This window comes from Gorilla gorilla, chromosome 7, assembly GCF_029281585.2.
Source record: "Gorilla gorilla gorilla isolate KB3781 chromosome 7, NHGRI_mGorGor1-v2.1_pri, whole genome shotgun sequence".
NCBI classification, from domain to species: Eukaryota; Metazoa; Chordata; class Mammalia; order Primates; family Hominidae; genus Gorilla; species Gorilla gorilla.
Genome location: NC_073231.2, coordinates 114234906 through 114247787, shown reverse-complemented (window position 1 = coordinate 114247787; position 12882 = coordinate 114234906). Strand labels below are relative to the sequence as shown.

The 12882-nt window shown below is 35.5% G+C and overlaps 1 long non-coding RNA gene across 2 annotated transcripts in view; it reads left to right on the top strand.

Moving 5' to 3' along the window:
• The window catches only part of LOC129524319 (uncharacterized), a 181022-nt gene that overhangs the window by 2130 nt on the left and 166010 nt on the right, over positions 1-12882 (top strand). For both annotated transcript variants that reach the window (XR_008668096.2, XR_008668095.2), the window contains exon 2: positions 6876-6996. This is a non-coding gene — a long non-coding RNA (uncharacterized lncRNA). The remainder of the gene's footprint in view (positions 1-6875; positions 6997-12882) is intronic.

Below are 12882 nucleotides of genomic sequence, written 5' to 3'. Positions count from 1 at the left end.
TGTTTTTTTATACAACAACCCTACTGGTCTTAAAAAAAAAAAAATCAGACTGCAGAAGTCCCTTGGCAATAGGCCTCTCAAATGGCTCCCCATGGCACTAAAAATGTACTTCAAACACTTTACCATGGTTTACAAGGCTTTACTCAACCAGGTGACATTTGTCTACCTCTCCTACCTCATCTCCTACTAGTCTATCTCTCCTCACTAGCCGCCAGCCATTCTCATCTACTTCCTATTCCTCAAACAACCAAGATCCTATCTGCCTTGTATCTGGCATTTGCCCAGCTGTTTCCTTTTCCTAGAAACCATCTTCCTTTTGTCATTCATTTCTCAGTTTTAAGTGTATCTACTCATAGACCTCTCTTGACCATCCAATAAAAAGTAGCCCTTAGGTAATACCCATCCATCATAATGACACTTATCACTATTTGATTTTTTGTTTGTTTACTTGCTTACTTTCTGTATTTTACACCACTTTAAGCTGCTTCAGAGTACCAACTTGTTATTTTAACCTTGGAACATCCAGCCTAGAAAAATACCTGGAGACAGTAAAAATGTTTATTGAATGAATGAGTCAGATTTAAAATGACAGCTTATATTAATGATTATTAAGAATAACATTTCTTAATAGTACACATATGAACTCTAGTTAAGCATAGGATGTTTTCTTTTTATAGCCGATACTTTCCTAAAAATTATAAATTCAGTGAATTCAGGGACCATACCAATTCATTTTTTTCTCTCTCAGCCCTTACTACAATATGTTGCATACGAGAGACACTTAATTGACACTTAACATTTCATTGGTTTGTTTGAGGGGTCTAAAACCTCTGGGAAAGCCCAAGGAGGTATTTTTAAAGCCTTGCAATGGATTTTAAAGGTTACAGCTAATTGAGGGAATACATATTTTCTAATCACTTCAACTAAATATCCCATAGCTAGCTACTATTGTCTGTCAAGCAATAAGCCGTATGACACTGAGTTAAAAGTCATCATTTTCAGAATTTCTAAGCTGGAAAATAGAGTAATTTCATTTTCGAGTTAGAATGGGCTGATGAATCTTGAGAACAATATTTTTCAAACTTCTTTTTCCTGCAACTCATACTAAAGGAATATGTTTTGCATTGTCACATAGTATGTGTACATGTATTTAAAACTGAGACAAAATTTAAAAACTAGCTTTGTCATGTGTCTTGTCCTCTACATTTTCTATTCAAATTCTGTCAGCTACATTTTATTTTCTAAAACTACTGGTATGACACAGAAATGAGGTCATGACTCATAGTTTAAAAAACACCAATGGATATCGTATTTCCTAACCTGAGGCCCTAACGTGAAATGATTTGCCCAAGTTTCTGCCACTAGCAGGTAACAAAGATAGGTGATTCATATGGAGATCAGTTGTTTAGATCGTAGATGAAAGATAAAATATTAATGAGAAAAATATATTTAGGAGAAATTTTGTCACCAACAATACTCTGAAGTGGGGAAAATGATTGCTTATAGATGATAACATTTTGCATGTCTAATAAAACTTGCCTTCCTCAGGCACACTTAGGAAAAAACTGGTATGTCAGTGACAAGAATTCTATATTCTTTAACATTGTATAACATGTAATTATAACTAAATAAAAAAACCTTCTATAAATAAAACTGTAACACTGAAAACATAAACATCAATCTTACCTTCTGTAACTCCTCCTTTACAAGACGTCTTCAAAGTTTTGCCTCTCCCTGTCTCACTCATTGGGAAAATTTTCATTCACATGTGTTTAAAATATTTAATCCAGTTTTTCTGATTGACCATTGCCCAATATTGGTGACAAATACCAAGGAAATGTCCAGGCAGCCAAATATTAGATTATACTAGTACCCACATTATGAATAAGATGTGTCAGACACCACGGGAAGCATTATCTCACTTAATGATATCAACAGCACAATGAAAATGTCTATAATTTTTTTTATGTGAAGCTAAATTGTGATTTGTTTTTTTTCCTGGAAGATTATGTTTGAAGAGTTGGAATGACAATAAATCGGAATGAACTAGACTGATACAGGAAAAACTTTGAATAAGCCCACATTTTCTTTGAGGTAGGATATAAGCCAAATTAGTCCACAGAGCACTTTAGAGTACATCTTTTTTATGGTTTACTTAAATCAATTATTATCTTCAGACATTGTGAAGGACTAAAGCAACCTCTTAAATTTAATAAATTTTATGGCATTTATACAATGTACATTATTTCACAGGATATAAGCCAAATTAGTCCACAGAGAACTTTAGAGTACTTTTTTTTATGGTTCACTTAATTCAATTAATATCTTCAGACATTGTGAAGGGCTAAAGCAACCTCTTAAATTTAATAAACTTTATGGCATTTATACAATGTACATTGTTTCACAGGATGGAACATAATACTATTCTAGTTGATTTTGCAATATTCGGCATCTTTATCAAACCATTTACTTAGAGTCTTCTGTCTGCTTTGTCCTGGTCTTAGTCATAGTGAATTAGTGTCCCACGTTATGTAACACAGCTTGTAACTCCTATTTACTATGACAGTTACCCTTCAGAGTAAGTTGGTCTCACTACAACTCTCCTATAAAATTTACCAAAGCTTTTAAATTATGTCATTGTTTCTAATTAGTGGATCATAACCATAATCCCTTTTTATTTAAGTGGAAATATTATTCATTCCGTGCCACCAGAAAATAATCTTCATTCCATGTCACCAGACCTTCACTGTGATGCATCTTGTTCAGAATGAAATTTTTCTTAGAATTTTATTTACCAAAAACCAGATTAATATGGAATTGTTTTACGAATCTACTGAACATTGTTTTTATTACATTTTTGAAAGACTGTATAATTAATATGCTTCCCCCAAAATCAGTACCCAGTCCCCGCTTTGCTGGCACAACTGTAGCATTTAGGCATATCTATTTTTTTTAAAGTTTGTTGTCATTTGTAATATATATGTTTTTAAATGTGCCAGCCATCATTTCATACCCAGTTATATTATTTTAGAAAGGAAAGGGGAGTCTCTGGGAAACATTTCCAATGAGATTGCTTTGGTCCTTTCACAGTATATTTCGCAAACTGATAATTACCCCTCTGTGCCGTGGTTGTAGCAGTGAAAAGGAAAGTACATCCAGAAAGAGTACACCCAGAATTACCCCACATGGGCTATAAATTAGAGCTGTTTCTTTTTGAGATTTATAACCATACTTAAGAGTCTGCTTTTTCAAGTGATATGTATTTAATTTCCCCAAAGTGCATATTCTGTTCTGATAGACACATACATCTGTGTAAATGTAACTCCTTGTGCAAAAATGTATTTTCATAAACATCTCTTTTGGTTACCAAATATCCAGGAGTCCCTAAATACTCTTAATGTGACCTGATAGTCCCTGAAGACCATCTAGACTCTACTTTCTACAGTAGGACTATAACTGAATCCTTTACTTGAAAAAATGTTCAAAAAGGTGTTTATTTACAATAAATAAATTATGGGAAACTCATGCAAAGATATACTGAATGTCACATTATGCATGTTAGTCTATTATTGATGTAATTTTTATTTTTGAATAGTCCCTCTCTTTGGTAGTTTGGTAGCATTACTCTGGTTACAAGTGGCTAAGTCATTTGTTCAGACCTGTAGTTCTCAGCTATCTTACTCCGGTCACCAGACCAGAATGTCATTTTCTTTACTGGTCGTCTTTTTCTGTGGTCATGCTGACTACTCGGCTAAAATTGGCTTAAAGGCCAACAGCCACATTGAGCATAATGTGGTCATCTTCTCTTTGAGATCATAAATCACACTCTCTTTTTTACCTAAGAGGGCCTATTTGGTCAGCACCATGGTTTTATTTGGAAAAAAGACTGGTTTCCCAGCAGAATGTCTAAGAAAACTGCCCACCCCCAAATCCATTCTATTAGACCTATGCATCACCATCTCACTCCTGAGAAAATAGCATGATCTCTATTTTTCAAAATTTTATGTAACATAATTTTTTTAAATTTTATTAAAGTTGTTTATCTCAAAACTTTGAAGGAACAATATACACATGCTTCAAAAGCCGCCACTTAAATTGCTGCCACCTCTCTAGAAATTATTTCAGCAATGGAATATTTTAATTTCCTTCTGTTCATTATGTTTCTATTACACATTTATTTTGGATCTTTAAATAATGAATTTGAACATGTGTCCAGTGGGGATAGAGGTAGGATGGGGGGTGATTTCAGTTGATAAAATTTTTCTAGCAATATGCAAGATTATTTTAAGTAGAACCTCAATCGAGTTATTAGGAAACATCAGACAAACCCAATTTGAGAGCCATTCTACAAAAATAACTGACTGGTACTCATCATGGGGTAGCAGTGCCATTCTATATTCCTCTTCTAAGTTTTAGACAAGTGCTTAGTCTTAAGCACCCGTTGATAGATTCTAAGGTCATATATTTGATGAAATTAGAAGAATAGACTTAAATTTATGAAAGAATCTCCAAAATAGTTTGTGTTAATTACATTGTACATACCCTGCCAGAGAGGGTGTGGAGCACCTTTACATTCTAGGTGACAGCAATGGATTCTTTGCCTACATACATGTACATTCCTCTCATCTATGGAGATTAATGGGTTTTAATCTCAGGTTACACATTCTAGCAATGTACAATAAGTAACTTGAGCAAACTGACTTCACTGAATGCTAGTTTCCTGTGTAAAACAAGCATGATAATACTTGCCAATTATAAAAAGGATTACAAGTAACAAACACAAAATTTATTGGAGTCTGGCATAATAATATTTTCAATTTACATATCAGTTATTGAGTACTTACTGTATACCAGGAACTGTACAAAATGCTCTTACTAGATTATTTTGTTTAATTCTTAAACAACCCCACTTTACAGATGTGGGAACAGTTAGGAGAGGTTAAATAATATTCCCAAATACCTTGTGATATATTCTGTCGCATTGTAGGTTCTTAGTAAACAGTAGCTGTGTCGTTTTAGTCCATTGGGAAGCAGACTTTGAGATGGAGTTAGAAATGCAAGAAATTTATTGGGAGCACTCTATATGAAATAGAAAGAGGAAGCAAAATTGGTTATAGAGAACTTTTACACCATGGCGCATATATAATGCCTGTGTAAGACAAGTGGGTAGGAAGAAAGATTGGGCAGGAAGAGCCATAGACCATGATTTAGACCTGACAAAGTATCAGCCAACTCAATGAGAAGTTTCTGAGCAAAGATTGCCCATTAGAAGAGACCCACAATGGGCAGAAATTGCCAGGCCTTGTGTAGTGACATGCTCATTTATTGGCTGGGGAATACCTAAAAGGGCATGGCCTCCGCTCAAAAGCTGAGATTAATCCTGAAGGCTTTAATAGCTGGAGGCTGTCAACTTCCTGCACTACTTCAGCAAGTTCTTTTTTGAAGGGAGATTCAAACAGTATACTTCATGGCTGCCACAGTAGCCATTATTATTATCTTTCCGTTCTAGGGGTGCACTACCTCAACACTATTAGGTAAAAAATTGTTGATGAGAGGTAGGGGTCTGTGTTCTTCAGAAGTCACTGGTGATTTGACATACGGAAATTACCCGTTTTGACTGCACAGAATGTCTTTTTCTAGTATATAATAAATAGGCCAGCAATGGTTGCCTTGTGTTGAAGAAAAGACTTGGTAGAATACATATAATCCACAGAGGCTTGTTTTTATGAAATATAAATCAAGAATCATTCATTCTTCTTATGGGTGGAGACTAATACTACTACCATTGGTAAATTACCTAGAACTTCATATTTCTTCCTCCTTTTTTACCCAGATGCCAAATATATCCAAGTAATTTAGAATTTTAGAAATGTCTTTCCAAGAATAACAGTATAACTCTGAAAAATGGCAGCATTTCTAAAATTCTAGAACTCAAGCTCTCCCTGAAATACTAGAAAATTCCAAAGACACTGCACTCAGAATGCCCCTAGATAATTCAGTGGCTAGCTGCCATACTATCATTGATGGTTGCTTGTTAATAAACTTAAGCAAGACTAAATTTTATCAGTATTTTCCAACAGTAGATAATTGATTACAGGTGTGAAATATGAATGCTGCGTAAATATGCAGCCCCTCAATGTCATCTTCCTGTTCTCTTGGATGCCAAGGCAGCCTTAGTTAGCATCTGCTGTGCTGCACAGATGCTCTTCTGGGAAGGTAATAAATAGTAGTCTGTACTCTGGACTGCCAGAAGGAATGATATAATGAAATCAGTACCTAATGGGGGGAGGCAGAGTGCTTCCTAGACTTCACATGACTAGTAAAGTTGAGTTTCAAAGAGAAGGATTGTCTCTTTTTAAAATTTTTAGCAACAGAAGAGGGCTGCTGATTGTCTCTTTCAAAGAATTAAAGCAACAGAAGAAAACTTTGGCAGTTCTTTTCAGGGAGCAGTTACATGGGACACAGTAGTTATGAATCTCAGTACACAAACTCAGGTGTGCAAGAACAAAATTTGCACTTTTATAAAACAGTTTGTTTTCAACTTCTATTTTAGAATCAGGGGTGCACGTGCAGGTTTGTTACATAGGTTTGAAGTACAAATGAATCCAGCCACGACGTGGTAAGCATAGTACCCAATAGGTAGTTTGAGGTTTTTTTGGGTTTTTTTGTTTTGTTTTGTTTTTTAATTTTTTTTTTTAGACAAGTTCTCACTCTGTCACACAGGTTAGAATGCAGTGGCATGATCAAGACTCACTGCAGCCTCGAACTCCCGGGGTTGGGCTCAAGCGACCTACCTGCCTTATACCCTCCCCCACCAGTAGCTGCTACTACAGATGGATGCCACCGTGCCAGCTAATTTTTTGTATTTTTTGTAGAGACAGGTTTTCACTGTGTTGCCCAGGCTGGTGTCAAACTCCTGGACTCAAGAAATCCGCCTGCCTCAGCTTCCCAAAGTGCTGGGATTATAGATGTGAACCACTGCACCCGGCCCAATAGGTAGTTTTTGATTGTTTGTTTGTTTGTTTGTTTGTTTGTTTCAACTCTTACCTCCCTCCCTCCCTGTACCCTTTTGTATTCCCCAGTGTCTGCTTCCATTTTTATTACCATGTATACCCAATGTTTAGTTTCTGCTAATGAGAACGTACAGAATTTGGTTTTCTGTTTCTGCATTAGTTTGTTTAGGATGAGGTTTCCAGCTTCATCCATGTCACTGCAAAGGACATGCTTTTATCCATTTTTATGGCTGTGTAGTATTCCATGGTATATATGTACCACATTTTCTTTATCCAGTCCACCATTGATGGGTACCTGTGTTGATTCCATGTCTTTGCTATTGCGAATGGTGTTGCAATGAGCATAGGGGTGCAGGTATGTTTTTGGTAAAATGGTTTATTTTCCTTTGAGTATATACCCAGTAGTGGGATCTCCAAACTGCTCTCCATAGTGGCTGAATTAATTTACATTCCCAGTAATGGTGTATAAGTGTTCCCTTTTCTCCACAGCCTTGTCAACAACTGTTTTTTTGTTTTTTGTTTTTACTTTTTAACAAAAGCCATTCTGACTGGTGAAAGATGGTATCTCTTTGGTTTTGATTTGCATTTCTCTAATAATTGGTAATGATGAACATTTTTTCATGTTTGTTGGCTGCTTGTATGTCTTCTTTTGAGGAGTGTCTGTTCATCTCCTTTGCCCACTTTTTAATGGGGTTGTTTTTTGCTTGTTCAACTGTTTAAGTTCCTTATAGATTCTGAATATTAGACCTTTGTCAGATGTATGCTTTGTAAATATTTTCTCACATTCTTTTGGTTGTCTGTAAAGCTCAATTTTTATTTGAGGTACCATTCTTTGGGGAAGACAAAAATTTAATCTCAGCTTGAGGTTTGCCTCATCCTGCTGCCTCCACCTCTTTCCAGGCTACTCTGACTCATGTGTGAAAGTGATATTCAAAATATTTAACAAGCTATAGGCAAGGTCGCCAACTGTCGTAGAAGCCTTCAAGATGGTTCCCAGTAATTTGCACCTTCTGGTTAGCACCCCCTATGTAATCTCTCCTACACTGAATAGGAACGGCCTGTGTTATCAATAGAATATTTCAGAAATGATGGAGTATAACTTTCTGAGGCTAGGTCATAAAAGACATGTGGCTTCTGCTTTGCCCTCTCTTGGATCACTCATTCTGGGTTATGAGGACACTCAAGCAGCCCCACAGAGAGGTCCATGTGGTGAGGACTGAGGCTTCCTACAACAGTCAGCATTTATTTGCCAATCATGGGAATGAGACATTTTAGGATTGGTCCTCCAGCCCCAGTCAAGACTACAGACTTAGATGACATCTCAACTGATATACCTTGAGCCAGAACCACCCAGCTAAGCTGCTCCCAAATTCCTGACTCACAGGAACTTTGTAAGATTAAAAAAAGTGCTTAATATTGCTTTAAACTGCCAATTTGGGGAGTAAAATGTTATATGACAATAGATGAGCAATATACCGGCCAGTCAGAAAGCAGACACTGGCTTTAGTGCTTACACGGGGTCCTGGAGGCTCCTCGGCTATTCCAGGCATTAATCTTTTAGTTTGGGGAAGGCGAGTGATTTGGGGTAATTAATATTTATCAGTTTTGGTAATTTATCAACCAGTACAGCCATACCAATTATATCATTCATTCTTATATAGTCTCAAGGCATTGAGAAGCCCCCATGGCCCTCCAGGTCACAATACAGCCCTTGTTTCTCTCCGTAAATGTCTCTGGGTCCTGTGGCTCTCTTAACTTGGTTTGGATCACATGGGAATTTGGGTTTCCCTCCCTCGTCTCACTTTCCAGACTTCTTTTTTTTTTTTTTTTTTGGATACTGTCACCTCTCTGAGAGTCTGACTAAACTTAAGGCTTGTCTCACTGGGAGCCACTCTGCTTTCCTCAGCTCCCCTTGGGTTTCTCTTCTTCCTCTCTACTCCAGCCTTTGCTACCCAGTCCCTGAGAGAGCACTATTTTAGTCTCAGGGGAAGTTTCCCCTCATCCTCAGTGTTTTATTCTCTAGGTATTGTCTTACCTGTGATTTATCCAGAGACACCTACGTATGCCTTCTTTGATGCGTTTTGAAAACCCAAACCAGAGAGATACAGTTCGCCCCTTCCTAGTTTTCCCCCCTGACACTCTCTCCCTCTAAAACAGTGATACGGGTCCTGGAGAAGTGTGAAAAAAGTTTCACTTTCAGAAGGGAAAGAAAGAAAATCACTTATTGATTCAAAAAATCCTACTACCCCGTTAATAGAGAAATGAATCTCCGCTTACTAAAGAACTGTTGTTTGGGCTGCTGCATGATCCTTGCATCACAGTTCAGCAGATTCTCATCGAAGCCATTTGCTCTGATAACATGATGATAAAGCAACCCTTTGATTTGCCTTCCGAAGAACCTAAATACCATGTAGGAGATACTTTGGTCATGAGGACAACATACCCCATTCACATTTTTTTTCTCTTTCCTAGAAATCCTTACCTGACTTCCTCAGGTTGGGGTTATGTGCCCTTCTCATATGCTCAGCTTCCCTCACCCCAAAAGCACCCATCTCATCAATTATAATTATTACTTGTGTCGGTCACTAAACTCTCAGCTCTGTTTGACACCCGTATGTCATGCTGACAATCTTTGCCAGAGTATTTCAATAAGTATTTATATAAAGACAAAGAAGAACCATTAAATCAGTGGTCACTTATTTGGGGGCTTTGTGAACCAGTAAAATTTTAAGGAAAAGGGTGGAGAGAAAAAAATAAAAGTTGCCAATTTATTATTTTGCTAAGCGAAGACATTAAAAGTAACAGCTACAGTTTAGTTCACATCATTTCATCTTAAAATTTCTAATTTAACACCAAAGGAATTGTAAGGATTCACGAAACAACAGTCCCTGCAATAGAGGAAATTTAACTTTTTTTACCAAAGACCAGTGACAACTTCCACCTAGATTGGCACCACATGGCTTTGAGAATGGCTGACAACTTCTTAAATCCCTTCCACTAGATAAATTAGGGAAATTTGAAATGGCAGCTCACCTATTTTCAAGGTGGCAACTTCTAGATTTTAAATTTCTTTTTAAAGAAACACTTCCAACTAACTAAAGCTTGTTTCCTATCCTCATTATCTATGTTTTTAAAGAAAAACAGTCACTGAGCATCTTGACACATGATTCTCAGCTGGGACACATTATCCTCTTCAAGAATTTTTTCTCTCTTTCCTAGTAAATCTCTGAAGAAGTGAACATATTAGAAAGTACAAACTACTGTAATTTTTTTTATTTTTAAAACATGTTTGGGGAAGGCTTGCTACAGTCTGATCTAAGAAGAAAAATAAAATTATACTTGAAGTATCTCATGATGCAAACCATTTCTGGCAAATTTATTTTGGATATAGCTCTTGTCTCATAAATTCAGCAAAATCCATTTGGTTAAGTTTTACACTAAAGCACAGTAAATGTGTTATTTGTTTTTCATTTTACAAATCGCAAAAATTTTTCTTGATCTCAGTAACAAAATAGTGAATATATAAAAAGCATTTTCATTGGAACTGGAGCAGGAGATACTCTTACCTCTACAAATAGGTGTGATTTTAACAAATGGCAAAGACAATAAAGAAAACACAGAAGCAGTGTTTCTATTTTAAATTTTACTTATTTTGAGAACCCATGGGATAAATTACAACAGCTTTAGGAAGGCAAAACAATCAAAATTAGGGGATGGAAAAGATTAAATCAATGATGATGTAATCTAGACCCTTGATGATACAGGAGACTCCCTTAAAAATTCTGCCTGCATGCAGTATCTGTTGCAATGCTCTAGGCTAGGAGAAATTTCTGAATCTGACTTATCCTTTCACAAATCTATGCTTTCTCCTCATTTTTATTTTGCTTTCTATTGTAACTTCCTTTCCTTAGGATAAAAGAGGAAAGAGGCCTTAATAGTCTAGTTTCAGTCAATTTTTTTACAATAGTCATGTTGAAAGCAAAGCATACTATTTTCTGTTACAAAATAATTTTGCTGGCAAATTTCCCAGCTAAAGTTATCAGTAAAATAGTAAATCAAACAACATCCATATACAGGAAGAAAAGTTACAAATCTCATGAATTATAGAGCTCTGTGCACTGCAGACTTTCAAGAAGAATTATACCTTTTCTCTGAAGAGTATAGCACTTTTGAAATACACAACATGTTCAGTCAAACTTGTGAAAATAATCCATTTTAATGTATTGGTTGCCCTGATTAAGACAATACCTAATTTATTAAGGAATAATTTTATAGTCAGAAATGGTATTCATGATTGCTATTAAATCTAGCCTGTTTCAACATGAGCATAGAATATGAAGACTCAGATTATATATTTTTAAAATATAAAGTGGTCTTGCACATTGTCATTTGGTTAATAGACAAGTAACATCTTAAACCATTAATTTTGAGCATGAGTTTTCTCATTCTAAAAATGCTAGGAAATGAAAAACAAAAATGATGTTGGCATCATTTTTTGAGAAGTGTTAATGATAGCAGTTAAATATTTTGGAACTATCAGGAGCTAAATTTGGTTTATCACTTATGAAAATAGTTAAAACTGGCAGCATAATATCAATGAGTAGATATTTGAGTGTCAACACAGACAAGATTATCAACCTGAGCTGCACACTAAACACAATTAACTGAAAAACAAAAGTTCAACCAGAGTGCACTGGTCTGATGTTGAGAGTTGTTCTGTAAAGCTTCAAATTATGATCATTTAAGATTAGTTACTTGAAACTAACTTAAATAGGCAGTTTTTTTAAGTGAGAAAAGAGAAAGAAATGATTAATTTGCGGAAGAAAAATTACAGTATTAATCAGTAAAATTTAAAAGTATTTTGCTGAAAGACTCATGTAGCTGAGCTTCTGAAATATATCTTTGAATTACCAGTGGACAAGCCTATAAGGAGACAGTTGTTTTTGAAGAAATTGTCATTAAGGAATAGACACCCAGATGAAATTGTAGGCATGCAAATAATGATGTGAATGAATACATAACAAAAATAAGGACACGCCATTTCTCACAGTTACTGTCAAAGAGAAACTGTGTTGAATTAGTTATTTTTTCAATTGTAGCCAACATACTAAAACACTGATATTCTTAGAATCCTAAAACTTTGGCTTGATTTCTGGCTTCATCAGTTATTGACAATGCGATCTTGCATAAGTCCTTGACTGTCACATTTGATAGAAGGTAATAATACCTATCTCAGAAGGTTCATAAGAAGATTAAATGTGAAAATATCTGAAAGCACATATTACCTGAGTAAAATAAATTTTAAGTGGTTAAAAATAAACATGAATGTTTTAACCACTTAAAATAAATTTTAAGTGGTTAAAAATAATCACTGCAATGAAGTCATCACTTCATGAACGATTTCTATTTTCTTTTCCATTCATCATTCAGCTGTGGTACAAGATGATCTAGCAAATCGTGTAATATTTTATTGGTGACTATTAAATAGAAGTCTCGTGTAGATTTGAAATAATATTTCAGAAGAAGCAAAGGTAGTTTTTATTCATTATATTTTTATCCACACTTTAATCCACCTACTTTATATTTGTAAAATCTAAAGACAGTTGTCTTGAATTTTCAGCCAGATATCCAGAAAGCCCAGATGGTTTCCTACCCTTATAAAATAAGCATTTACCTACTCTAAACTATCTTTTCTATGGAGACTTGGAATGAAATGAAATTGTAAACACACCTGTTTCATGTCTTTTGCCACATATAACCTAAAATGAAACCTCTTTAACCAATAAAATCCCTGCTGATAAACCCTGCTAAGACACAGGGTTTTTCCTCTCACTCTTCTTTTTGGAATTTTTCCCTTAATGTCCTTAGG